Source organism: Schistocerca serialis, chromosome 8 (genome assembly GCF_023864345.2).
Source record: "Schistocerca serialis cubense isolate TAMUIC-IGC-003099 chromosome 8, iqSchSeri2.2, whole genome shotgun sequence".
Classification (NCBI taxonomy): Eukaryota; Metazoa; Arthropoda; class Insecta; order Orthoptera; family Acrididae; genus Schistocerca; species Schistocerca serialis.
Genome location: NC_064645.1, coordinates 248,961,758 through 248,989,028, shown reverse-complemented (window position 1 = coordinate 248,989,028; position 27,271 = coordinate 248,961,758).

Below are 27,271 nucleotides of genomic sequence, written 5' to 3'. Positions count from 1 at the left end.
ACCTTTTATTTTCCATTTTAATTAATGGAGTTGCAAACTGCTAGTAAAAATTTCTTATGCGAAATCTGAAGAATGCCTTTAAACATCAATCTTCGTCCGATTTCGACTTAGTAAATTAAGTTAATATCATGGATTCCTGCTTTGCAAATTCCAAGGTGCTTCACTGTAAAATAGGTCCTGAAAAGATTCAAACCGACTGTCAACGATATAAATTTGAGCTTTGTTCGTCATATAGGTCTAACATGTCGGAAGGTTGTTTATGAAGTGCACCTGTTCATTAATATAGTTCCCATCTTCTAAATTTTTGCAATAGCATTTAACTGTAGACGTTTTCTAACACCAGCGTTAGCAATTCCTTTCCGTTCTCTGAAACCTTCAAAACGACAAATTTTTCTGGTTGAAATCTGATGACCTTAACTATCACTTCCGATCAACAATAAATACTTCATGAACCCGTACATGGAACTCCAAATGTGCAGTGTGCCTGCACTGCTACAGAGCATGCATTGCAAGGTATTCACACAGTTTATCGCATAGACTTACCATAAGGAATGAAACAAGAACTGTAATACGCTTTACACCACAGACGCTCACTCTGGCTTGACGAAAACATCCAAACATTGACCAAAAGTTGCACAAATAATTAAGTTTGAAAGGAAAAGAAACGAGGTATGAAGCATTTATAAATTCATCGAATGTAGTGAGGTGGTTTAATTTCGTCCCAGTCTATAAAATTAATTTCGGGCCATACTCAGCACTTGCCGATTACCCGCCTACTAATCAGGGCGTCTGTCTCCGTTGCTTTTGAGGGTGAATGGAAATTGTAGAAATTTTCTGTGGAGCAACATTTAATAATAAAGCGTTTTAAATCATCAAAAGCGATGAGCGGTAGCAGGCGCTTTCGATAAAGAACGGGGGAGTGCAGCGCCGCTGCTGTCGCCACGGCCGCTGCCAGTAGCCAGCAAATGGATCCCGGAGCTTTGCCGCATACGGCGTCCAGAGGAGGACAGTCTGCAGGAAATCTGCCGCAAAATCGTTACTAGATAAAATTTTGATATCGGTGTGTCACAAAGCGAAATAGATTGAATCTGCGCTACCATTACATTCACGTCTTCAGCATTCAGACAGAAGAGGCTATAAAAATATTTTATGCCAGCTGCTCTCGATCCACTGACATTATGAACAGAAACAACGCACGCTACCGCTAGACCACAGGCGTAATCAGCCTAGAGTCTCTCTATCTTGGGACAAGTTTTCCTCCAGGAAGTGCCGCAGTCTACAGTGTTTCCCAGATTGTGCAGATAACCGGACTTAGAGAATTAGCGAGTTGGCCAGTTTTTTTGTCCCATGTCGCGATCGGCGCGGACTTAGCCTCTGAAGCGGCCGGCCGCCGGTCGAGTTTTATGGCAAAGAGTGTACTAACAGCTGTATCTCTGTCCTCAATAAAAAGTGGACGCATTTATATGGAAATTTTTTATGCATTTCGTCTGTACTACCACCTGCTAAAATATCTACTATTCCTCCTGAAACACCCTGTATATGGATATATGTGTGATGTCTGTTCTTTCGGACACGTCCGAAAGAAAATGTTTCATGGCATTCTGCAACGACCTTCGATCTAGTTGTATGGGCTGATAGAGATTTCAGAGCTGCTTGGCTGCCTGAATAAAAGTGGATGCTACGATTTTTGTAGGGTCTACTCTAATTCTCCTCCGTGCACTTGCTGATAGAAGATGTCATGTAATACTGTGGCCATCTTCCCTAAAGAGATTCTAGGCAGTACACCAGACCCGGTACATTCATCTGTTCTCGACCTCTCAGCAAACCACTATATTATGTCTCCTGCACGGTTTAGTGGTTCGTTCTTCCACTGCTCCCTGCCTCCAACTGTTACATGGCAGGGTTTATTGAAACAGCTACAAGTTATTGTATAGTTAGTCTGCATTTCCCGAGCCAGCGCCATACTAATTTGGGATTCCGTATATTCTAACTATATCCAGCTATTTCCAATTTTTAGTCTTTATGTCCCTGCCGCTGTCTCCATTTTAAGCCACAGGTGTAAGGCTGGCATGTCTAGCGTAATATCAATCCCAAGAGTGGATGTCCTGCTAATTCCATCTGTTTGTGAAAGCAGATCAGTCTCTGCACTCTGCCAGACTCCCTAGCAGCCACCTTCTGTTCGACTTTGTTCATATTATAGGCCTATAAATTACCAATGGTCTTTTTACAGAGGTGTATATCCAGTAAGTACTGGGTTTAGACCCAATTTTACCCTACAGCAGCTTCTAGTGCTTATAAGATTGTCTTTCGCAGTGGAACAAATTATTTATGTGAGGTGTTCATAATATTTTTCCATCTAGGGCTACCTCTAGATACATTACAACCCAGCTATATGTATGTTCAATAAAAATTGGACACATGTTATATGTCATTGTTTCTGCAATTTGTCTATACTACCATCTCCTACAATAATTACTATTTCTCCTGAAACATCCTGTATAATTATTTGGCTCTCGACGGGTCATCTAAAGTTTTCAGTGCTAGACGCACGGCATCGTCCGAACCCTGACGCACGACATCGTCCGAACCCTCGCGGGAATACAGTGTGGCCGCGAGCGAGTGGAATAATGGTCGGTGAGGAGGAGGGTGGGGGAGGGAGGGGGGAGTACCGCACATGTGGTATACGGCAAAGATGGGAATTCGCGTCTGATGAGGAGCGTGTGTAGATATGTGCTGCAGAGAGGTTGGTTGCTGTGTCCCGACAGTGCCCACCGTCGGAGCTTCGAGTCCTCCCACCGGCATTCTCCATAGTTTAAGTTAGATTAAGTAGTGTGTAAGCTTACTTGGTCCCATACGTTCTCACCACAAATTTACAAAATTTTAAATCCAAAATACTGCATCTCGGTTCCTACAATAGTGCAATAAGTGCGCACTGGTTAGATGTAACTGAAGTGAGTCTCCATCTCGGATTGTGGTTAAGGGCGAACCCCAAGCGAATGGCCACGAACAGTTGGGAGCGGAAACTTAATGTCATCGGAACTGTGTTGAAGGACCATGATATGCGATCGTTAGAGTGATTGCAGAAAGTTCAGTTTATAAATACATACATACGTAGCAAAATTTATCATGTCACAGCTGTCTTACCGATACTGCAGGTCACTGCACATAAAATATTAGCTGTAGCCTCTTGGTATGTGTGGAAACAAAATATCTTCAAAGTACCATTCCACACGGCGACTTCGCACAGGCAAAACAGAGGACTTGGAATTAAAGACGTGCCTTTAAACTAATACATGCCACTAAGACAAGCATCACGAAATTTCTGTTCCTCTCGCTAGATCCTGGAGATAGGAACGCTCCTGTTAATGTAGCACGCCAGCCTAGATTACGTCCGAAAGTACTATGGCGATTGGAGCTGTATAAGGCTTCCACCAGCACAAACCAACACTAGAACCGTCTATGATTATATTACCAGACATCGTCTACACAAACCAATTCCGGTTAATTAACCTGCAAAAAACTGGAGAAACGTCTGGAAAAATATCAACAATAAAATTATACCAACTAGAGTCAGTGCCGTATGGTGCGACGTTGTAAACGAAACCATACCCTCAGCGGAACGATTATGAAAAATCAAATTGAGACCATCTTCATACTGCGACAAATGTGGGTTCAAAATGGCTCTGAGCACTATGGGACTTAACATCTATGGTCATCAGTCCCCTAGAACTTAGAACTACTTAAACCTAACTAACCTAAAGACATCACATACATCCATGCCCGAGGCAGGATTCGAACCTGCGACCGTAGCGGTCACGCGGTTCCAGACTGAAGCGCCTAGAACCGCACGGCCGACAAATGTGGGCTTCTAGAAACTGTAGCGCACATCTTCTAATGTGAAAATAGAATCATAATTTGGAACTGAACTACGAAGAAATTAGCACTATCCACAGAACCGCAGAAAGTCATATACCGATAACTGAAGCTTTAGACCTGACTGGAAATGTTACCCGTCCGCAAAGAATAACAGTTATTCGTGGCTTCTGGGACAGTTTTTGTTGTACGTCGTAATAAACAAAACTTAGAACTTAGAAGAGTGCATGTTTTATATTGCAGAAGAACATTTTAAGCTGAAGAAGAATAACAAATATAAGGAATGTTTTAAAAAATTTTTATCTATTGCTTTATGTGGGCTACAAAGAGATGGACAGTTTTATTGATTAGAAGCAGAATACTATTCTTTCACTTTTCTTTTATTCCTGGAATATTCTTTTACGTCGGTTCTTAAATCACAACTGTTCTAATTTGGCAAACCCCCTCCGGCTCCGAAACTTCTTCCATTTGTTGAAAAATATATGGCTTCCTTACAGACTTCATATGCATCCAGTGCATAATAACTTAAATTGTGAATATATTTCTGAATGAATGTTTGTTATTTATTTTTCCGTCACCCTGTTCACTGTTATAAGTTATGTTCCACAAGGATCGCACGCGATTGGAGGCGACAATCTGTATTTTATTTTACCTTAATTACTACTTCAATTTTGTTCAACAATTTAAAGGAATATTTGAGTGCAAACATGGAATACATGTGAATAATGCAGCTGCTCAGTGACAGGTATGGGGGAGGCACTGTGGCCAGGCCTCGGATTTTCGACCCCTGCCCTCTTTGCCTCCGCCTATTTCTCAAACTTTAAAAAAAAGTAATAGTGCAGTGGTCAGAACGTCTGTCTAGTAAGCAGCAGGTCTAGGTTCGAAGCTCAGTCGGTCACAAATTTTCATCTGCTGTCGTTGCTGTATTTCAACGCGCTGTGACAGTGCGGACGTCGGTCCTTCGATATTTAAGATGCAATTGTTTTTTGAGGCAATAGAGGTGATTTGCGAACATTAGTCTTGCCATCAAAATAACGGGACTCCAACGGAAACCAATCCTTAGTCATACCTTCGTGCCGGAGCTAACCCATGCCATATACATGCGAATTAGATTGTAGTTCATATTTAGTCAAATAACGAATGGTCAGTATACAAGTATGCCGGCCAGGGTGGCCGAGCGGTTCTAGGCGCTACAGTCTGGAACCGCGCGAGAGCTACGGTCTCAGGTTCGACTCCAGTCTCCGACATGGATGTGTCTGATGTCCTTAGGTTAGTTAGGTTTAAGTAGTTCTAAGTTCTAGCGGACTGACCACCTCAGATGTTAAGTCCCATAGCACTCAGAACCATTTGAACCATTTTTGACGTATACAAGCATTTACAAACAGAAGAAGCAGGATTGCAGCGAACTGATCACTTAACCAAGTGCAACATAGAGTACCTGTGTAATGAGTCATTCCAGCTGCATAGCTGAGGGTAACATTTTTTAAGCAATTCATTGCAGAATTAATGTAATACCCGCACGATGATCTCTGCGGTCATACTGTATCATTAGCAGCCCGCGAATGTAGTACTATGTTCGTTAAATCGGATTACTCAAGCTGAGGCCAAATAAAGACAAGCGACGACGCCACAACACTATCTTTACTTAGGTAGGTAGTCAGCGCTAAATTATGTGCGCCACCATTAACGTTGCCGTAAGCAGTTTGACAGCATAACACCACCACAACTACTGACAACCTGAACCATTATCATCACGCAGTTGTAACTCGCAGTGATTACAAGTTTCTCATGTTTGTCAAGAATAGCGGAAAGCGCCTCTGAAGTTCCGTTTCCATTACGCCTAGGCAGGTGAGAATCCTAAATATCAGTAATAGGTCACCTAGCGAAGAGAAGAGTCCACGTATTGTCTCAAGTTCTTGCAGTTTGATGTTAATGCAGTTCCAGATGGTTTCGCACTAACGGGTTCTTTTGGCTATCTGAATACTCATATTGGAATTATATAAGTGTAATTGCTAGAACGTTCAACTACCTTAATAACACCTCATTCTGGGTTGAATACGACTCGGAAAGAAACGTTAATTTGACGTTTCCATCCATCTCCTGACGTCTTACTGAATGAAGTCTGAAGTGCACGCACAGTTGTGTTGCCCGCCGCAAGGATTCTGTGAAGTGTTGTGGCAGCTGGCGGTCATTGCTGAATACAGACATGTGCTCCAGGGGAACTCGTCTTTGTTGCATTTTTTCCATACCGTAATTAGCACAATAACATAAGGCTTGTTCTGCTGAAGAACTTGATGCCCACAAGTCCTTAAATAAGAATCTCCTAACGTGAGTAATGCATGAAAGGAAACAGACTTTTGGACAAAACAATGGACAGCTCCCTGCTTTTTGCGTTTCCGATAGCGCCTACGATAAGAATCTGGTGCCATATTATGTTTCAGAACCCTAAACTGTTTATTTTTTTACCTCATACTAAAACAAAAGTTATGATATGAGAAGAGGAAATGACTTACATGCTTCTCAGGAACTTGAGTTTTTCGTGTTTATTTTCCCACTTCATACTAAAACAAGGGCGTTAAAATGAGGAGAAGAAATGAAATATACGCTTCCAAGACATAATATTTCCTTGTGTGCTACTACTGCATACATGAAAGCCCTGCAGTTAATTTTTGTATGTTGGATAAATTTTGATATCACCTCACATTCCTTTGTGAGAAGGTTCCTATTTTCTTGGGATTCATATAGAGTGGACATTTCATCACTGGTTAATATTCTGATGACTAATGACATGATACCCATTGCAATTGCTCCATGGCTCCTGTGAGTAGAGTCTCACGTTGATTACTATAAGAACACGCAGGCAGTGATATCCGCTCACTGCGGTCAGAGACAAGGTGATTTCTTTCTGTTTATGGCGAAGCGTCTGCTGCAGTGTCCACGCTCAGCCAACATAAACAAATCGCGGCGGCATTGGGCACTGCTGATCGCTGCGCTTGTCGCGAGCCTCGACAACAAGAGCGCACTGTCTCTGCTAACGATACTATGGAGTTAATACATCTTACTTAACGTAATATGCAGGACGTGGGTTGGGTGAAAATTCAGTTAGTAACTTCCCATTGCATTAAAATACTTTACAGTCATATTTGATGAATTATTTATTGTTGGTTTTCTCTCTAATGTTAATAGTATTGATTCAGATTGTGCATGAAAACGAAAACACCCACCCACCCACACACACACACACACACACACACACACACACACACACACACACACACACACAGACACACAGTCATTGATTCTAGTGAGGCTGACAACTACTGTGTGTTGAACAACACATGCACCAGTCAGTTCCTCAGTTGGCGTCGAGTGGACGAGTTTTTTCAATTACCTTGCACTGCAAGAATTGTAAGGAGGAGCCTGAAAGTAAATGGTCTTGTATGGTAAAGAGCTGCCACAAAGCAAATCTTGACCGATTATCAGATAATTGTCCACATGGGTTTTGTGGACGAGTGTACTTTAAGTAGCCGCGCGGGATTAGCCGAGCGGTCTAGGGCGCTGCAGTCATGGGCTGCGTGGCTGATCCCGGCGGAGGTTCGAGTCCTCCCTCGGGCATGAGTGTGTGTGTTTGTCCTTAGGATAATTTAGGTTAAGTAGTGTGTAAGCTTAGGTACTGATGACCTTAGCAGTTGAGTCCCATAAGACTTCACACACATTTGAACATTTTTTTATACTTTTAGTAACCAACCCACCCACGATCATTACGTAAGATTTCTGGAAGGCTTAGGGAATTGATCTCATTAAGTCGTCGACAGTGTAGCGTGATGGTTTACTTCCCAACATATGTTTTCTATATTTGTCCAAAGGTCGCTTGCTTTTGTAGATCCACGTAGCAATGGCCTTGTTACCTCTGCCCACATATTCTCTATCTGGTTGATGTTTGATGATCGTGGAACAAACGGCAACAGCTTTATCCTCTCTTGGGCCTGAAACCAATCACGCACTGCTCTGCTATGATGGATGGGGCTCTGCTTCTGTAAATAAACTAGTATCTCGTTAGTCCATGTATTTATATTTAAATAACGTATTTGTAATAAGCACATTGGATTATTATTTTCCACAGTGTTTAAGAATTGAGGCCCTGTCAGAGATAAGTGATCTATATTCAACAGTCCGATTAAGAATGTGATTTGCCCAGTCTATCACATGATGAGAGTCGTAGTCAGATATCCACATTAAGACTGCCTAGCTGAATCCGATTAGAACTATCTGGTATCGAAACGAAATTACAGAAATCGGATAATTTGAACGTCTGTATTTCAACAATGCTGCGCACATAAATTCGTATGTGGAGTAACAGGTAGCAACTGGCTAAGAAAAAGTGAGAAATATGTCTTCTAGCAGCAATGTAACGTAATTATAACCCACATTTATGTGATGGAAATACTGAATCGAACAATACACATCTATTTCAGTGGTGGGAAGATACACCATATCGGATTTGCTGATGACATAATGACAATAATAATAATAATAATAATCGCGTGTGGCGGATAGGGGAAACCCTCCCCCATATGGGTGGTACCGAGGAAATCAAATACTAGGGGTGAACCAAATACTAACACAATCCTGAACGGCTACCAAATCCGTTGAACCCAAAATCCAGACACGTCTGAGTGAAATTCACCGCTACTCTGGTCACCGTCTCTTAGCTCAATGAGCTTGGCTGAAAATATTTGCTTTCAAAGGCTTCAACACCCTCTGGTCCTGTCCGGTCCTCGTATCACCCAAGCCAAACCAATGAAACACAAGCAAACATGAACTATGCAAGCAAAGTCAACTTTACCCCAGGTGGTACACAACCCGGCTGTCGACAGGCGGCAGTTGGATTTTCGGATTCTGGGGAGTCCAGGTTAGCACGGCAGAGAATATCGAAGATCTCTGGTAAATTTCCCTACAAGGAAGAAACATACATTTAAAAGTAAACATCGATACAATGATCCAAACACGAAAACTAAATAATCTCACAAAAGAAATCCACCGACAAAAAATTCTCATCCTTGCTCTTCAAGAACCACGACTAACTGACAATGAAACCTTGCATTAGGGAAACCATTGCGTCTTCAAAAGCAAAATACAACAAAAGGTAGCGAAAGGCGTACCAATCTTCGGCATTGCATTTCTCGAACACAGATCTATCATCAACTCTGTCAAAGAAATCACACCCATCAACAATGAAAAGGTTCAAATGACTCTGAGCACTATGGGACTTAACACCGGAAGTCATCAGTCCCCTGGAACTTAGAACTAATTAAACCTAACTTAACCTAAGGACATCACACACTTCCATGCCCGAGGCTGGATTCGAACCATCGACCGTAGCAGTCGCGCGGTTCCGAACTGAAGCGCCTAGAACCGCTCGGCCACCGTGGCCGGCCCATCAACAAGCGACTTATGACTATGCTCATTCAGAGCCACAGTAAAAAATATACACTCATCAATGCACGTGTCCCCGCCAACATCGAAAATAAGAAAAACACCGAAAATGTCGAAAAATTCTGGTTCAAAATGGTTCAAATGGCTCTGAGCACTATGCGACTTAACTTCTGAGGTCATCAGTCGCCTAGAACTTAGAACTAATTAAACCTAACTAACCTCAGGACATCACACTCATCCATACCCGAGGCTGGATTCGAACCTGCGACCGTAGCGGTCGCTAGGTTCCAGACTGTAGCGCTTAGAAATGCATGGGAAAAATTCTGGAACCAAGTCGAAAATATTATGAGCAAAATTCACCAGGATGACGTGAAAATACTGGTGGGATACTTCAACTCTCTATTTGGGCAGAAAAAACCTGTAGAAAAATCTTTGGTACAAATTCAACACACCGAAACGCTTAGACCAACGGCACACGTCTGACTGACATTTGCCAACAATTCAACCACAAATGGACGTCTTCCCAGTTTAGGAAAAAACCAGTTCCCAGGTAACATGCTTAGCTAACAGGTGCAAGCTGCTTTCGTTCGCCATTCGCGACTCGCTGAAAGCCAGATTTTTAATTCTTTTGTAGCACAGCTACAAGCAGGCTGATAAAAACTCAATAAGGGAATCGTAAGACAACGCTCGAGCAAAATTCGTCTTGCTACTTTCAGTAACTCTTAGTGTCAGAGCGAAAACCTTACGGTACTGCCAAATTCATAATGCCACTTTTGTTTTCTACCGACATATTTTTTGTTGTTGTGAATACATAATTTTACCTATGAAATGTCACATTTCCATAATACTTGCGAATGGTACAGGAAATGAAATAAATACAGATCTTTTCGAAGTCAAAAGTTGGTAATATCCTACTAATTCGTGTTAAAATAGGTTCAATCGTCTCACAGACACTTAATGGTTTATTAAGATAGTCTGCCGTCGTGATGTTTCTGTAGTAAGCTGAATTTAATTTGTATTAGTACAGTGAATATTTTAATTGCATTTTCCATTAGTTTACTAAACGCAACAGTAATTATCAAAGAGAAATTAATCAGCAGCAGAATTTTCTTTCACGATATCTAAAACGATCTGACAATGCTAAAGTTGTTTACAAATTCTACGCCTGTAGAAACCTACTGGTTCTAACGATGTCATTAAACCAGAGTAGTTTTAAGAGTATTTCCGTCTAGAAATGAATTGCCTTGACGGTTGATCGATCAAGAGCGGGAAAGGTGAAATTTTACAAATATATGACGAGAGGGACAAGTGCTTGAGAGAGGACTTCCCTATCAATACAAGTGCCTGACAGACGACTTTTCTATCAATCTCCTGGATTGTTTTGTTTCTCAAATCAACATAGTGCGTTATCATACAGTAGCAAAGGTGATGTAGTTTTGTTGCTCGATTTTCTTACACTTCGACCGAAAGGAATGCTCGATGAGTGACCTGATGACGTTCAATAATAGTCACTCCGTTGATTTTTGTTGTTTCGAATTAGAGCATGCAGTACTCCTACACCAGGCTTCTGAACTTTGCCTGTTGAATGCAAATGTCGCATGATGGTTAAATGGTAATCTATCACATATATCAGTAGTCGAGACTTCCTTAATGTGGAAAATCATTCATGCCAGAACGATCTTTGTTGAAACAGGAATATCTTTTTCTGGCGTATTTTTACCAAAAGCACTCGCTCTAAACATAGTTCAAATCTTTCTAGCTGCCTCCTCTGCATTCACCCCTCTGTTATACCAAAAATAAACGTTGTGTTTCAGGTGTTACACCTTTTTCCACTTGCGACTCAATTTTACAATGCTTAACTGTAGTTCATGATTTTCAAGTATGCAAAATCGAATGTTTAACTCCAAGATGATAACTAGAACTTCAAATTCGAAAATGACGGTTGATACATACACTGACAGCGTGGCGCCGCGTTCACATGGGCGGCGCCGGATTTCAGGCGGCGGGTGGCGTCTGGCCGGTGGCCGGTAGCCGCTGCAGCGTGAGGAAACGCTCGAGCGTAAGCTGTTATGATCGCGGCGCAGCCACGAGCTGTCCTGCGGAATTGTTTCTGGAATACTTGTCGTTGCTGGTGGGTAGAATGTTAAGCGAATTATCTTCGATGCTCAATCAGAATCATAACTTAAGACCGAAATGTGGTAAAAAAAATAGTTTCTTTTCTTTTTTTTTCTTATTGTTCATTATTGATCGTTGTGTTTGGTCGTTGCGGACGTCGCAGGACATCCTGTTCAAGTTCGGTGGTTGATCCTTCCACTCAGTTTTTTTATTACAGAGGCCAACCGGCTCTCTGACCGAACGCGCTGAGCTACCGTGCCGGCTAGCACTGGACCACGGGCTCACACAATCCGAGAACATCTCGGAAGTAGACAACACTTCCTCCTAACGCTTCCGCATCTTACAGTGTTGCCAGATTGTGCTGATGGCCGGTCAGTTTTATTGGCTACGTTAAGTGAATAGACTCGGACTTAGTCTCTGTGGCAGGCGGCCGGCGGTCAGTTTTTATGTCTAAAACTGTACTCCAATGTGTTTCATTCACGTATCTGTGTGGCGCTAAAGTGTGGTTATGGATAATACGTGTGCTCAGATTGCGAATGTAACATAATAAGTAATGAGAGGGAAATGAATTAGGCACCCTTCGTCTTCCGTAACATCAAATATATTTTAGTTATTCTATCTTAAATGAACTGCGCAGAAAATCATTCACCAGAAGTAAATAACTTGTTAGCAACATCAGATGATATTAACAGCTTTCCGGCGCGGGTTAGCCGTGCTTTCAACGGCGTCATATCGCGGATCGCACGTCTGCTTGCGCCGTCAGTTCGAATCCTTCCCCGGGCATGGATGTGTGTTAAGTTAGGTTGGTTTAAGTAGTTATAGGGCTAGGGACTGATGACGTAAGCAGTTTGGTCGCATAGTTCTTGGAGCCATTTTTTGACCTTTCACGTAAATTTTTTTTTCATAAACGGCCGTATCTTTAGATTGCGTTGACATAGAAGCTCACTTTTTTACACCGCCAAGGGACCGGTTACCACAAGAAGTGCGATACATTTCCGCTTATTATGTCTACCCGTTCTGGAGGTAAACGGGTTTTAAAGTTTGGGTAGACCGATAGACGGTCAAGAAAGTGAGACTTGTAGGGTTCCGTTTTTACCGGTTTAGGTGACGAAATCCTAACAACGAAAACAGCTACGACAGATACTGAAGATGAGGGCTGCATAAATAACACCCCCTACTCTTTATTCGAAATGTTCTAGTTGCAGTCGATACATCAGCATATTAATCGTAGCTACGCTTTCGATCCAAATCACGTTTACAGGAATGCAAATAGAATCCATTTGCCTATACACGTGGTAGTTCACATCCCAGTATTAATGCTACCGCGTTTTAGAAGTGCCAACATTCCCATTGCTAGCTAGCTTAAGAAACACTGAGGCTAATGAACGTTTTCTGGCTGTGGCGAGTCTAGTGGAGAATTCGAAACTGTGTAGAATACGTTTGGCAGCTGTGGAGCCGTTTATTTCCTGGGGTGGTGCAGAAATATCCTACTAAATTTACTCTCTAATAACAGTATTTTGCTATTTCGATAAACATCCCGAATGGTTGTCACATAAGCGGTGACATAAAGGAAGAAAATTCATGTTTTTGAGTCCAGAAAGCTCTATGCAACAGAAACTGCAGATCAATATGCCATTTTCATTGCGAAATTGGTGGCTTATTCATGTCTGGGGTAATAATAGAGGTTTGCATGGGTTGTCTGCTAGCGTAGTGAAAGGAAGGTCTGGTTTGTTTTCGGTTCTAATCTCGATGGAGGCAGGTAGAATATCAGTAAAGCAATTTTAAGAAATTCTCGCGGCCCCAATACGTTTTATCGCTACCTTTATTCTGTACTGGCGCCCTGTGCATGTCAATATGACACTCTTGTAGAATTTCATACATGTTACTGCCTACTTTTTCCGCTTCTGTCAATAATGGATTTGACTTAAGTGTGGCACTGAATGATTTTTAACTGAATTTCGTTATGAATCTTCACGCATTGCTAAATTTGCACACTTTCATGGTAGGTCAGCAACGGTAATCCAGTAGGACTGGTCTGAACGTTGACACAGACCATTTCGCGGCCGAAAGCGGATAATATTTTGCTAATTCGTAACTATCCGGCGTTCTTTGTCTTACTAAAACAGTTATGTTATCTCGATAAGTTGAAATTCATTTTTATTGGTACAGTTCATACCGATTAGCGTTTCTTCCTTCATTCTGTCTTATATTTACGTGTTGTATTTAACACACTAATCAGCATTAATATAGTCTTACAAATTATTGAAAACAGCCTAAAAAAGTTCAGATAGTTTGTCAATTTCACGCCTGTGCATAGTATGTTGGTAGCACTTCATCGCCTTGCCGGTTATGCTGTGTAGCAGACTTTAAAGCCGTGCGGATCAGCATAACGAAAAGGCGAGGGGTCTCGCTCGTTTTGTCCACGACTGTACATGGAGGTCGCTGGTTCGATACTACCATCAACCAGGATCTTCTTAATCTCCAAGTAGACTTCCTCCCGGTATACTAGTGGTATCATGTAGGATTTATTGTGGTCCCGTACTCAGAATGCATATTTGAAGTTTCCAATTGATCTGTCTTTGGCAAGAATATATCGGTGTCCCTTCTTAACAGACTCGTCAAATCCTCCTTGTCGCGCGTTGGAGTTTTTTCTAGGTTGTTCAACATACCTCGTGTACCTCTTGCTGCGTCTGTGTCGCCTCTTGTGCTGTCGGTCTACTTCCGTCTCGACGCGGGGATCCTGCAGCTCCTTCCGCATTGCTAGTGTAGCTCAGGTCTAAACACTCATCCGCGGTCTGTGCTCGTATTGCTCGACAGTCTGGCAACTCCTTCTTTCTGTAGGATTATTTCACCCTGTCCTGCTTCGAGAACGGCCTGCTGTTCTCTTAAGGGGCTCCGGAACGCCCTATACTTGCAATGTTAAAATAACGCTTATAAATTACATCTTTCCTCACAAAGTATTTGAGGTAGGAAGTTGAACTTTTTACAGATTATTTATTGGAATATGGGCTACAACTTAACACAGGGATTTTACAAAATTTTAGTTCAGTTATTAAAGATGATTTTTTTTCAATTGTGATGAAAATTCACAACATTTTTTTGCAATTTTTTATTTATGTATTCAAAAATATACAGTTTTTTGGAAAAAGGCTGTGTTAAATTATGCAGAAGGTACTGTGTAACATTTACTGAAAGTTTGAAACATATATGTTTGGAAGATCCTTAGAAAACATGTAATTAGTATGAGAAAATAAAAGTTTTGGGAATCGAGCGACAAAGATTGGATTAACTTTTTAGTTCATTCCAGGTCCATAGGATGGATTATCTTCATCCTCTGCAATCTCCTCCTCCAGCTTCCTCTTGTTCCTCCTCCTGTTTACTCTTGCTTGTATTTCTAGACTCTTTACAGCCCTGTCTGCAGCCCGAAGGCGTTCCTTGTCTAAAGCAAGCATCGCTCGTTGTTGTGTTCGTAGATTTTGCTACCATTTTCTTCAGTTGTAGTTACTGCAACACTGTTCCAAAAGGTGGTCATGTATGAACACTTATCACATTTCAGTTGCATTTCACTAGCAAGTCCTACGTGCTTTATTATGGAGAGTTCCAGACCAACTTCACTACAATGAATACATCTTACACAGTTTGAAAAAATCCCTTTGAGAACCGACATATCAAATATTTCATTCACATCCGATTCGCCCATAAAACATTCATAGTTTTCACTCATTGAGCCAAGCTTCTTCTGTGAAGTATTTTCTTTCCCACTTTGACTGCTATGGGCAGGTGTACTTGAGAGGTTAGGTTCACTCACTTGGTTATCGTCTTTATTGTTTACAGTAATAACACATATCTTTGGCTTTCCAACATTTCTCCTTTTCTTAAAAGCCTTCAGAGGATTTCTAATAACTTTACTTTTACTCATTATTATACTTCAACAAAACAGAGACTCAAGAAACAGAATTAATTACGAATATTTTCGAGATAACGACAGAGTAAATAAACATGAAACAATCGACAGTCACACCTGTTGTGACGTAACAAGACTGTTACGCCACACTGAAGTAGCCGAAAGAAAGGCACGCGTACACACACGCCGACTGGCGTCAAGTCTGGAACAGGATAACTATTGAATGGTAGCAAGAAAAGTACGTAGCTGCTTTATACTTAACTTTAATGACTCCTTGTGATACATCTCTCTTTACTATACAAATGCGACTCGTAAGATACATGCACTGTTACAATTGGCGCCTTGCTAGGTCGTAGCCATGGACTTAGCAGAAGGCTATTCTAACTGTCTCTCGGCAAATGAGAGGAAGGCTTCGTCCGTATTGTTGCTAGCAATGTCGTCCGTACAACTGGGGCGAGTGCTCTATCGTATCTCGAGACCTGCCTTGTGGTGGCGCTCGGTCTGCGATCACACAGTGGCGACACGCGGGTCCGACATGTACTAAATGGACCGCGGCCGATTTAAGCTACCACCTAGCAAGTGTGTGTCTGGCGGTGACACCACATTCCTCCCCCGCAAATCGGCGAACGGTCGTGTGATAAGGCTTCCGCCCGCCGTGGGGAGGACCCCATGTTGACGTATGCGATGAGGTGGGGAGCCTAACAACAGGCGAGGCTGTGCCACCCGCACCCGGCCATTCGGTCCGAGGGGATCTAGGAAACGCCTGAAAACCTAGTCCAGGGTGCACGTCAACATGCGGTGTATGCGCCCGTAATGAGACAGGAGGGGCCGAAGGGTCGACCTCCATTGCGTCGGGGTACCCGACGCGTGATGACGTCATGTGGTCCGGAGCGGGCAAGAGGTCCATGGCGGAGGACAGCTGGTCACGGGAAGCGATAGGCGGCGCGTGACCCTGGGAGGCGCTTGGCGGCTGCAGCGAAGCGTCGCCATGGGGCAAAATGGAAGGCATCGTCGGTAACACCTGGGGATGAGGCGAGCCAGTAGATGGGTCCCCAGGGCGCTGACCGGACGGCACCGTCGCTGAAAGCAGACGGGGAGCGGCAGAACCCGTGCGACGACAGAGGCGCAGCTGATTGAGATGCCGACGCACCTCACCAGAGGCCCCCAAAACCAAATACATCGCGCGGCCGGGGCAGCGAATAATGCGCCCTGCGAGCCAACGCCGTGAACCGCGATAGTTGCGATAAAAGACAACGTCGCCTGGAGCAAAAGCAGGAGTCTGCCGCTGCACAGGAACCTGATGCGGCGGATGCAGCAAAGACATCAAGGTGCGATGAGAACGACCGTGGAGAAACTCAGCCGGCGAGCGACCATCTCGGGGCTGAGAGCGATACGAAGACAAAAAGAGCAACAATGCGTCCTCCCGAGAATGCGACTCTTTCAACTTCAACATCTGTGACTTGAAAGTCCGGACCAATCGTTCAGCGGCACCGTTGGACTGAGGCGAAAACGGCGCGGATGTCAGATGTTGAATACCACTGGCCTGGCAGAATGACTGAAATTCTGCGGACATGAATTGTGGGCCATTGTCGGAAACAATAGTCTGCGGAAGACCTTCAATGCAAAAGATAGCAGACAACGCTTGGATGGTGGCGGAGGACGTCGTGGAAGACATCCGGACAACAAAAGGAAAATTACTGAAGGCGTCGACCAGAACCAACCATCGAGCATTCCAGAATGGACCAGCAAAATCAATGTGCAAGCGTTGCCAAGGGGAAGTGGCTTTTGGCCATGCAAAGAACTTTCCGCGGCGGTGCGGATAGTTGTTCGGCACACGCCATGCAAGAAGAACACATATTCGGAATCGCAGCATCGATGCCGAACCAAGTACAGTGTTGACGAGCAAGTTGTTTCGTTCGCACTATACCCCAATGTCCTTGGTGAAGAAGCCGTAAAACAGAGGACTGTAACGAATGTGGGACCACTACTCTGGACTGATCATTATCAGAACGCAACAACAAAACACCACGTCGAACAAAAAGTCTCTCCTTGTGAGCAAAAAATCGACGAACCAACGGATCCTCGATCCGAGACTTTGACAAAGGCCATTGCGTAGCAACAAAACGCAAAACAGTAGCAAGGACAGGGTCAGCAGCTGTGGCGGCAGCTACACGACGAAAATCAATCGGAAACGATTCGACCACTTCATCGGTTTCCGAATCAATGAACAGGCAAGCAAGTTCGGAAGAATCGAATGCTTGATCCTCAGCAACAGGCAAACGGGACAACGCATCAGCGTTGCCGCGCTGAGCAGTGGACCGATACAAGATATCGTAGCGGTACTGCGAGAGGAAAATAGACCAGCGAATGAATTTCTGCGCTGTACGCGGAGGTACAGGCTTGTTCGGATGAAAAAGCGATGTCAAAGGTTTGTGGTCTGTGATGATGGTAAAGTGACGACCATACAGGAAATCATGGAACTTAGTAACACCAAACACGAGAGCCAAAGCTTCTTTCTCTATCTGTGAGTAATGTCTTTGCGCAGATGAGAGTAATTTGGACGCAAAGGCAATAGGGCGATCATGGGAGCCAACTTTGTGCGCAAGCACAGCACCGATCCCGAAATCCGATGCATCTACCATCAACAAAAGGGGTTTCTGGGGATCGAAAGGCGTGAGGCAAGTATTAGAAAGCAACGCCGATTTCAACTGGCGAAAGGCGCGTTCGCATTCCGTCGTCCAGACGAACGGAACACCTTTACGGCGTAAGCGATGAAGTGGAGCGGAAATGGAAGAGGCATTGCGTACATATTTATGATAATAGTTAATTTTACCCAACACACACTCTGTAGCTGTTTCACGTTTTGAGGGGAAGGCAAATCTTGTATGGCACGGAGGTGCTCTGGACTCGGATGTATGCCTTGGGCATTGATGACATGGTCCAGGTATGGTAAGTCAGGAGCAAAAAACACACATTTGTCCTTCCTCAAGCGAAGACCATTTTGTCGCAAGACCTGAAATAACCTTCGTAGGTTCGCAAGATGATCTTCTTCTGTCTGTCTGGAGATCACTATATCGTCCAGATAGTTTGCTGCAGTAGGGACCGACGCACAAATAGTTTGTAAATATTGCTGAAACAATGCAGGGGCGGATGCACACCCGAACGGCAGTCTTTTGAACCTGTACAATCCAAGATGCGTGTTAACCACCAACACGCGCTGGGATTCGTCGTCCACCGGTATTTGCAAGTACGCATCGGCGAGATCTAACTTTGAAAAATATTTTCCCGGGCACAGTTTAGCAAAAAGATCTTCCGGGCGGGGCAAAGGAAAAGTAGCAGTCACTAGTTGTGGATTCACTGTGGCCTTGAAGTCCACGCAAAGTCTCAATTTTCCGGAAGGTTTTGGCAAAATCACTAAGGGTGAGGCCCAAAGAGAAGCTTGCACACGTTCAATTACACCCTGTGATTCTAAATCGTTTAATGTTCTTGCGACCTCCTCACGCAATGCGTGGGGAACATTGCGCGCTCTGAAAAATTTCGGTTGCGCGTTTACTTTCAGTTCCAAATGTGCTTCATAGTTTTTAGCGCAACCTAAGCCCGGTGCAAAAATGTCTGCAAATTCGTCACACAGACGAGAAACACTGTCTGAAGGCACAGTTTGATTCACTGATAGGACCTGATTTACAATAGACATGTTAAACAACTGAAATAAATCTAAACCAAACAAGTTCATTGCAGAAGAAGAACGAAGAACGTAAAATGACACAAGTTTTGTTTGTCCTTTATATGTTGCAAGAAGAGTGCACTGTCCTAACACAGGTATATTCTGTCCTGAATAACTTTTTAACTGAACATTTGCGGCACGCAACGGAGGTGCGCCCAGTTGTTTGTACGTGTCGTGATTGAGCAATGAAACTGCAGCTCCGGTACCGAGCTGGAATGGTACGACCTTGCCATTAAAGTCCAAATCTACAAAAAGTTTATTGTCCTGCTGACGACAAGAGCGACTGTTTTGTGCAATGTAACAGACACTGGTACAGCATCACTTGCTAATTGACGTGATTTCCGGCGACGTCGACGCACAGTTTTTGTGGGACGAACACAGTCACTGTTAGAGAAAGTGTCACTGGACGAATCGGAATTAACTACATGAATGTCCATGGGCGAAGGTCCACGAGCCTGAGTGTCCTTGGTTCGATTCCGGCGCGAAGCAAAGGGCCTGGAATGATTAAGAGTGTCTGATCGGAGCTTTTTCTGGCAAACACTTTGAACATGTCCTTTCCTATTACAGAAAAAGCAAATAGCTTGGCGTGACGGGCAATGGTCACGCGAATGTCTAGTAGCACACCGCGGGCATGATTTCACTGCAGTTGTTGGCTGGCGCGGCACACCTGGTTTAGAGCGCGGCGGCAGCTGCGTTTGTTTGCGCGAGGACAGTTGACCGGGCCGCGCAGCTCGCCCGGCGGGCCGGTTAATGTTACACGCTGCTGGCGAAGTTTCAAAAGATTCCTGAGCACAGTCAAGTGTGTCTTGTCTATCCAATATGTCTATCACTTGTTGAAGGGAGGGATTAACTAGTTTCAAAATTTGCTCCCGTATGCGAACATCAGAAACGTTCTGTGCAATTGCATCACGTACCATTGTATCTGAATAAGAAAGGCCACAGTCACAGTCAAAGGCACAGTCCCTAGTAAGTCCTTGCAATGTTGCTACCCACTCCCTATGAGTTTGACCGGCCGTACGTTTTGTACGAAAAAACGTATATCGTTTTGCAACCACATTAACTGTTTCTTTGAAATAGACATCTAAAGCAGACAAAATTTCCTCGTAGGACAGAGTTGCTACGTCGCGTCGGGGAAACAATTTCACTATCACACGGTAGGTGGACACAACGACACAAGAAAGCAAAAACGGCTGCCGCTCATTACCTTGAATTCTGTAGGCGGCGAGATGGAAGCCGAACTGTCGGGACCATTCTGGCCACGACTCGTGGTTTTGATTAAACTGGCGAAACTGCGGTGCAACGGCATGTTGTGGCTGCAGTAGCGGTGAAGCGGCGGCTGCCGCATCGGTGTGAATGGCACGTTGACCCTGGACGAGCTGTCCAAGGGCATCCAATAACGCCTGCGTCTGCTGATTCTGCAAGCGATAAAATTCGGACAGTACATCTGGAGATTGTGGCGAAGCCATGACACAAATAAATGTAAGCAATTAGAGAGAACAAACCCTTTCTGTTGCCTCGTCGCCAATCTGTTGTGACGTAACAAGACTGTTACGCCACACTGAAGTAGCCGAAAGAAAGGCACGCATACACACACGCCGACTGGCGTCAAGTCTGGAACAGGATAAGTATTGAATGGTAGCAAGAAAAGTATGTAGCTGCTTTATACTTAACTTTAATGACTCCTTGTGATACATTTCTCTTGACTATACAAATGCGACTCGTAAGATACATGCACTGTTACAATTGGCGCCTTGCTAGGTCGTAGCCATGGACTTAGCAGAAGGCTATTCTAACTGTCTCTCGGCAAATGAGAGGAAGGCTTCGTCCGTATTGTCGCTAGCAATGTCGTCCGTACACTGGGGCGAGTGCTCTATCGTATCTCGAGACCTGCCTTGTGGTGGCGCTCGGTCTGCGATCACACAGTGGCGACACGTGGGTCCGACATGTACTAAATGGACCGCGGCCGATTTAAGCTACCACCTAGCAAGTGTGGTGTCTGGCGGTGACACCACAACACCAGCGATATATATTGAACCATCACAGGTTAGCCACAACACATACTTTATCTCACATCACTAAAATGTACCTGATGAACACGGACGTTAATAATAACACCATTTGACAGCAGTTTAACAGCGCCACAGTGGGACACGCCCATGTAGAACACATTTCAAAAAAAAATTTAAAAATAGTTGTAGTCTTCGGAATTGAATAAATTATATATCTATTAAAAGGTAATAGTCTAAAGATTCAGAAAACGCAAAAAAGTAAAAATTGAACTTTTCATGATTTTGAGCCTTTCCGGAGCCCCTTAAAAAGTTCATTCCAAACATTATCTCGATAGACAGAGCGGGGACTACCAGGAAGTTTGTCTCTAAAATATGCTCTTGGCAGTTAACCACCAGTCGACTTTGAAACTGCACCTCAGTGTGCTTACCCGTCAAGCCATCTTTTAATTTTGTCTTAGTGATTTGGAGCACAGGCCATGGGTGCTTTTCAATGTAGCTAATTGTATGCGGTCTCTGATATGGCGGTAATGTGGCTCGGACTAACGATAATACCTGTCAGCCTGACGTCACCTACTTTTACATGAACGAAGGGTGCAAATCCTGCTGGGCACCTCTTTTTTTCTCACGCACCAGTTCTCCTACATTCTCGTACTCCAATAAGTTACTGTTGCTCGTACCGATATTATGAGCGGCTTCGTTTTGGGCTGAGGCCGCAGTGGCTGTCAGTCAGATCCTGTGAGGAGTTCGCTGCCGTTTCTGTTTGAGGGGTTAGGTGGTCAGATTTCCACTACGTTGTTCTGGCAATCACGTCGCGGACTTCACCTACGAATACCTCCATGTCTCCTTATTTGTCCGCAGCTCGTGGTCGTGCGGTAGCGTTCTCGCTTCCCGCACCCGAGTTCCCGGGTTCGATTCCCGGCGGGGTCAGGGATTTTCTCTATCTCGTGATGACTGGGTGTTGTGTGATGTCCTTAGGTTTCAGTCTGCTTTCGGCTGCGGTGGGGCGAGGACGTCCGCTGCGCCTCGCCGTGCGCGACCGTGAGCGCTTGCTTGTGTTTACCTTCTCGCGGCGCGAGTTGTATTTGTTCCAAGTTCAGTGCGATTATGGCACACACATGGCGCCACGATACGATCAAAATTACTTTCCAACCAGATCACGCGCGTCCTCGAGCCTATGAAATCGAACAGTTCATACGCGACGATCTACGTTTAGATCCGGCGACTGTCGTCGGAATACATTTTTCTATAACGGCGAGCGTGGTTTATGTTAAAATGACCAGTGCAGAGGTCTGCGGGACAGTGGTTTCTAAATACTCGAATTCTCTCCGATTCAAACATGCTGACGGGCATATCGGTGCAGTGACGGTGGATCATGCAGGCATGGGCCTAAGGACTGTAAGAGTTTTTGAGCTCCCCTTCGAGGTCCCAGAGGAAGTTGTCAAGGACGCCTTCCGACCATATGGCAATGTTATCAGCCACGTTGCAGAAAAGTGGCAAACTTTCTCGACGTATAAGGTCTACAATGGTGTGCGCCAAATTAAACTTGAGCTCAAGAAACATGTGCCGTCCTATTTGAACATCGGTGGCTGCCGTGCAATCATCATGTACGACGGTCAACCGCGTACCTGTTCCGGATGTGGGCAGGAAGGCCATGTTCGATCGAGCTGCTTACAACGTAGAATTACGCAGATACCAGTGGGAGACTCCGTTTCCCCGACGGGGACGACAATCCTGCCCCTCACGTACGCTCAGACGACGATGCGCACCATAGTTGAGGACGAAACGGGCGATCAGACACATCCATCGACGCCAGAAGTACCACGGGAGGAAGAGGAAGGACCCTCGGTGCCAACCCATATGTCGCCCCCTCCACAGCAACAACAGCAGCAACAGTCTCACGGACTCCAGACGCAACATAACATTCAGAACGCGATGGACGTGGACGCGAACATTGTCCCGACCGCGGCTTTCCTAGCGGAAGGTGATACGACGCTGGATTGCCTCCCACATTCGGATACGGATGTCCACGTTCGAAAGCAACGTTCGCCCCGACGACGCAAGCGACGTCGGCGGACCCCTTCTGACGATTGCCTCCTACACACGGCCGGTCAAGAAGGTGACATCTCATCAGACAGCATGGATGCTGCGCCTGCTGAGGATCTAAGTGGTGTAGACGGTTCACTTGCCCATACTACGAGTGCCCAGTTACTTCTTGCACCACAAACGCGGCAGGTCGCGTCGATGGATGGCGATCCGTCTACCTCTACCAAAGACGACGTACGTGAGAGAGATTTAGGTGCCGATCAGCCTCACAGCATCGTGTTGCACCCACTGTGGTCGGACGATGTTGAGGAACTTCCTGACGAGGGCACGGGTGACAGGGGAGGGGGCGGCATTGGGGATGCCACTACTAGCGTGAAAGACTCATAATTTGCAACGGGTTTGGTGGGTCCGGCATCTCTAGCGGTTAGCTTTTATTGCCATGGCGTCTACCCTAGGTGAAGAGGCTAGGCAGCACACCTTTCGCCTTGCCACAATCAATATCAACGCGATAAGGGCACCACACAAACTGACAATGCTACATCGCATGCTTGATGCGGCGGACATCGACGTGGCCCTCTTACAGGAAGTATGTGTCGCTAGTTTCCCTGACTTCTACGGATATACCGCCCACATCTCCCACGCCTCTTCTACCGATTGTGGTGTGGCTGTTCTGCTACGGGACGGTTTGGCGGCTACGGACGAACTGTACCTACCGAGTGCAAGAGCCATGGCAGTAACTGTCAACGGTGTACGACTCATCAATGTATATGCCCCTTCAGGATCAGGGAGACGGAGAGATCGGGCCCGCTTTTTTTCGGAAGATATTACGCGTCTATTTATGGGCCACATAGACGATATGGTGATCGGAGGAGATTTTAACTGTACATTATCTCCATCTGATCAGCAGCCACATCACGTCCCGTGTGCGGAATTGGAAATGCTAGTGCGTGACCTCCACCTGATTGACACGTGGCGCCACATCCATGGCCCAGCTCCTGGTTACACCCATTATACAAGCCATTCATCAAGTCGGTTGGACAGGATTTACGTCACAAGCACCCTTTCGACGGCGACGAGAGGAGCAGAGCTCTGGCCCGCTGCATTCACCGACCACACAGCCTATATTTGCACCATTGCCCTCAAACCTGCACGTGTGTGGCGCAGTAGGCCTCCCTGGAAACTGAACGTCGCCCATCTGGACGAGCCGGCATGTAAAGGTGCTGTCGAAGAGTCGTGGAACGCGTCCTTACGGCGTCGTGGTCGGTACCGATCGACCCTCAGTTGGTGGATTGAGTGTGCGAAGCCTGCTCTTAGACGCACCTTCATGACTTACGGCCGGGAAGCAGCGGCATGGAGGAGGAGCACGGAAAACTTTTATTACACCGTCCTACGGGAATGTCTTGCTATGGAGCCCTCACCTGACAGGCAGATCACAGTCAATCGCGCGAAAGCGCAGCTCGTCTCCTTAGCACGCCATCATTTACAAGGCGCTGTTATACGGTCGCGTGCTCCAGACATGATACAATCAGAAAGGCCATCTATGCACCACGTGCTCATAGAACGCAGGAGGCGCCGTAGGGCACTGGTAACCGACATGATAACCGACGACGGTCGACATGTGGTAGAACAAGCAGATATAGCAGAAGCCTTCTATGGGCATTACGCTCAACTTTATTCAGCAGTGCTCCCTGATATGGCGACGGTAGACACCGTTTCAGCACATGTCCACGGTACAGTTCCACCAGACATGGTACCGACTTTACTGGGAGAAGTGACGGAAGAGGAAGTGCTCCACGCCATTGGTAAAGGTGCTCCCCATAAATCACCAGGAATCGATGGGTTACCATTAGAGTTCTATCGAGCCTTTAAACAACTGTTGCTACCGTGTTTGATTGAAATTTGCCAGGAATTGATGTCCCCTGGTATAACATTGCCTGCACCATTCTTGGAAGGTCTGATTGTCCCCATCCATAAGCCGAAGGGACGGAATCATGTCCGCGACTATCGTCCCTTAACGTTATTGAACAGCGACTTCAAGATCTTTTCGAGGCTGCTATCAGAACGTATTCGCGGCACACTATTGCACGTCTTGTCCGGCGATCAGACGTCCTTGGGGGGACCCAACAACATCAGAACTGCGTTATGTCGTTACAGAGATCTCATCTCCCTTGCACGGGTGAGACGTTTGCCGGCAGCCCTCGTGTCTATCGACTTTAGCCAGGCTTTTGACCGTGTGGGCCACACTTTCCTCACGGCCGTTCTACGGCGCATGGAATACCCCGACCCCTTTATCACAGTGTTGACACGCCTACTACATGGTGCAACTTCTCGAGTTCTTGTCAATGGAAGACTGACGGCACCCATGCCGATCCGCCGATCAGTGCGACAGGGATGTCCATTATCAACATTGTTATTTGCATTGGCCTTAGAACCCTTGTTGTGTGGTCTCCGAGACAGGCTCACTGGGATACAGTTCGGCGGCTCCATCTATCGCTGCACCGCATATGCGGATGATTTGATGATCGTCATACGAGGAGCTGATGATATGGCCGCAGCTTTGGACTGGATTGGAACCTACGGTACAGCTTCTGGTAGCCAAATCAACGTTGACAAGTCCGTCGCCTTGAGCATCGGGATTGGGCTACCGCAGGAACACATTGCCCCCTTACGCTTCAGTGATACTGTACGCTGCTTGGGCTTAGATTTCATGAACGACATGCGACGCGCGACGACGCTCAATTATCGACGCCTTCTTAACCAAATTAGGGCCGGAATTGCAAATCAGCGGTTGCGATCCCTCAACATCGTTCAGCGGGCGTATTATGCCAATGTATACCTTGCGTCCCGCATACCGCATGTCGCCCAAACGCTACCCATTCCGAAGCCCTTGGCTCGTAGCATTATGGCAGCGCTGGGATACTTCGTCACCACTGGTATGTTACTGAAGATCAGATACGTATCTCTTACCCTCCCCAAGGACAAAGGTGGTCTCGGCCTAGTTAACGTCCATGATAGGGCCATTGCCCTCTATGTTAGCTCACATTTATGTCTGCTGCGCCGTTGTCCTACGAGCCTCACGAGTCTGCTTCTGACGGCACTACGACCTGCTTCACTAAGAGCGCCGGTGCCACTACAGGACATCCCGGCGCCCCTCTTTTATATAGGACGTTTCTATTTAGAACAAAGTTATTGCAGTGTAGCGCTCACGACACCACAAATGGCCACAACTCGACGCCTATATCATGACATGCTGCAACGCCGCCCCCTAAATGTGGTCGAACTAAAATATCCTGACGTACGGTGGCGCGTGGTGTGGAAGACTGTACACGATGCCATGCTTGATTCCGATGTTGTTTCTCAATGGTACGTCGTCGTTAATGGGAAGCTCGTGACGCAAGAACGTCTCTACAATATCCACATGACAGAATCTCCCAATTGTGTGGGTTGTAATACAGTAGATTCTGACGAGCACCGCCTCAGCTGTGGAGAGGCGGAACCGGTTTGGCACCTAGTGCGGCAGATGCTGGCTTATCTCTTGCGAGTTAGGCCGGAGCATATATCTGCACGCACGTTATTGTTTCCGGATGAGACATTTTACCCCAAGACTCGAACCAACTCCGTCACCTGGATACGTGGACATGCCGTCCATTACCTCTGTCGTGACGGACACAAGGATTTCCTTGACTTCTGGCTCTATTTGCAAGAAAGACATCATGCTATTTCCGGGCATACCAGATATCGACAGTGCTTCGCAAATTACCTATGGAGTGCCTTTCACAGCCCGCCGTGTAGCTGGAATGTTCCAGGCAGTGGCAGATGAGGTCAGAACGAACTGCAAACGACCATATATTGAACAATCTTATCAGTGGGCGCAGTCGCTGGGAAGCCTCACTACGACGTGGTAGCTTTCTTTTCATGCTATTTATGTCTCATATCTTCGATGGCGTCTTCATTCTGTTTTAGTTTTCCAGGCTTGGTTAACTGTGACTGTTCGCACATTGTAAAAAAAAAAAAAAAAAAAAAAAAAAAAACGTGGGCAGGAGACCTGCTTTCAAATCCAAATAAATACACAAGACCAAAATAAGAACCAAATGAACAACAAATAAAATTTAATAAAGTATTATACCCTTTCCTTTCTTCTTTTATTTTATTTTTTTATACAAAGTT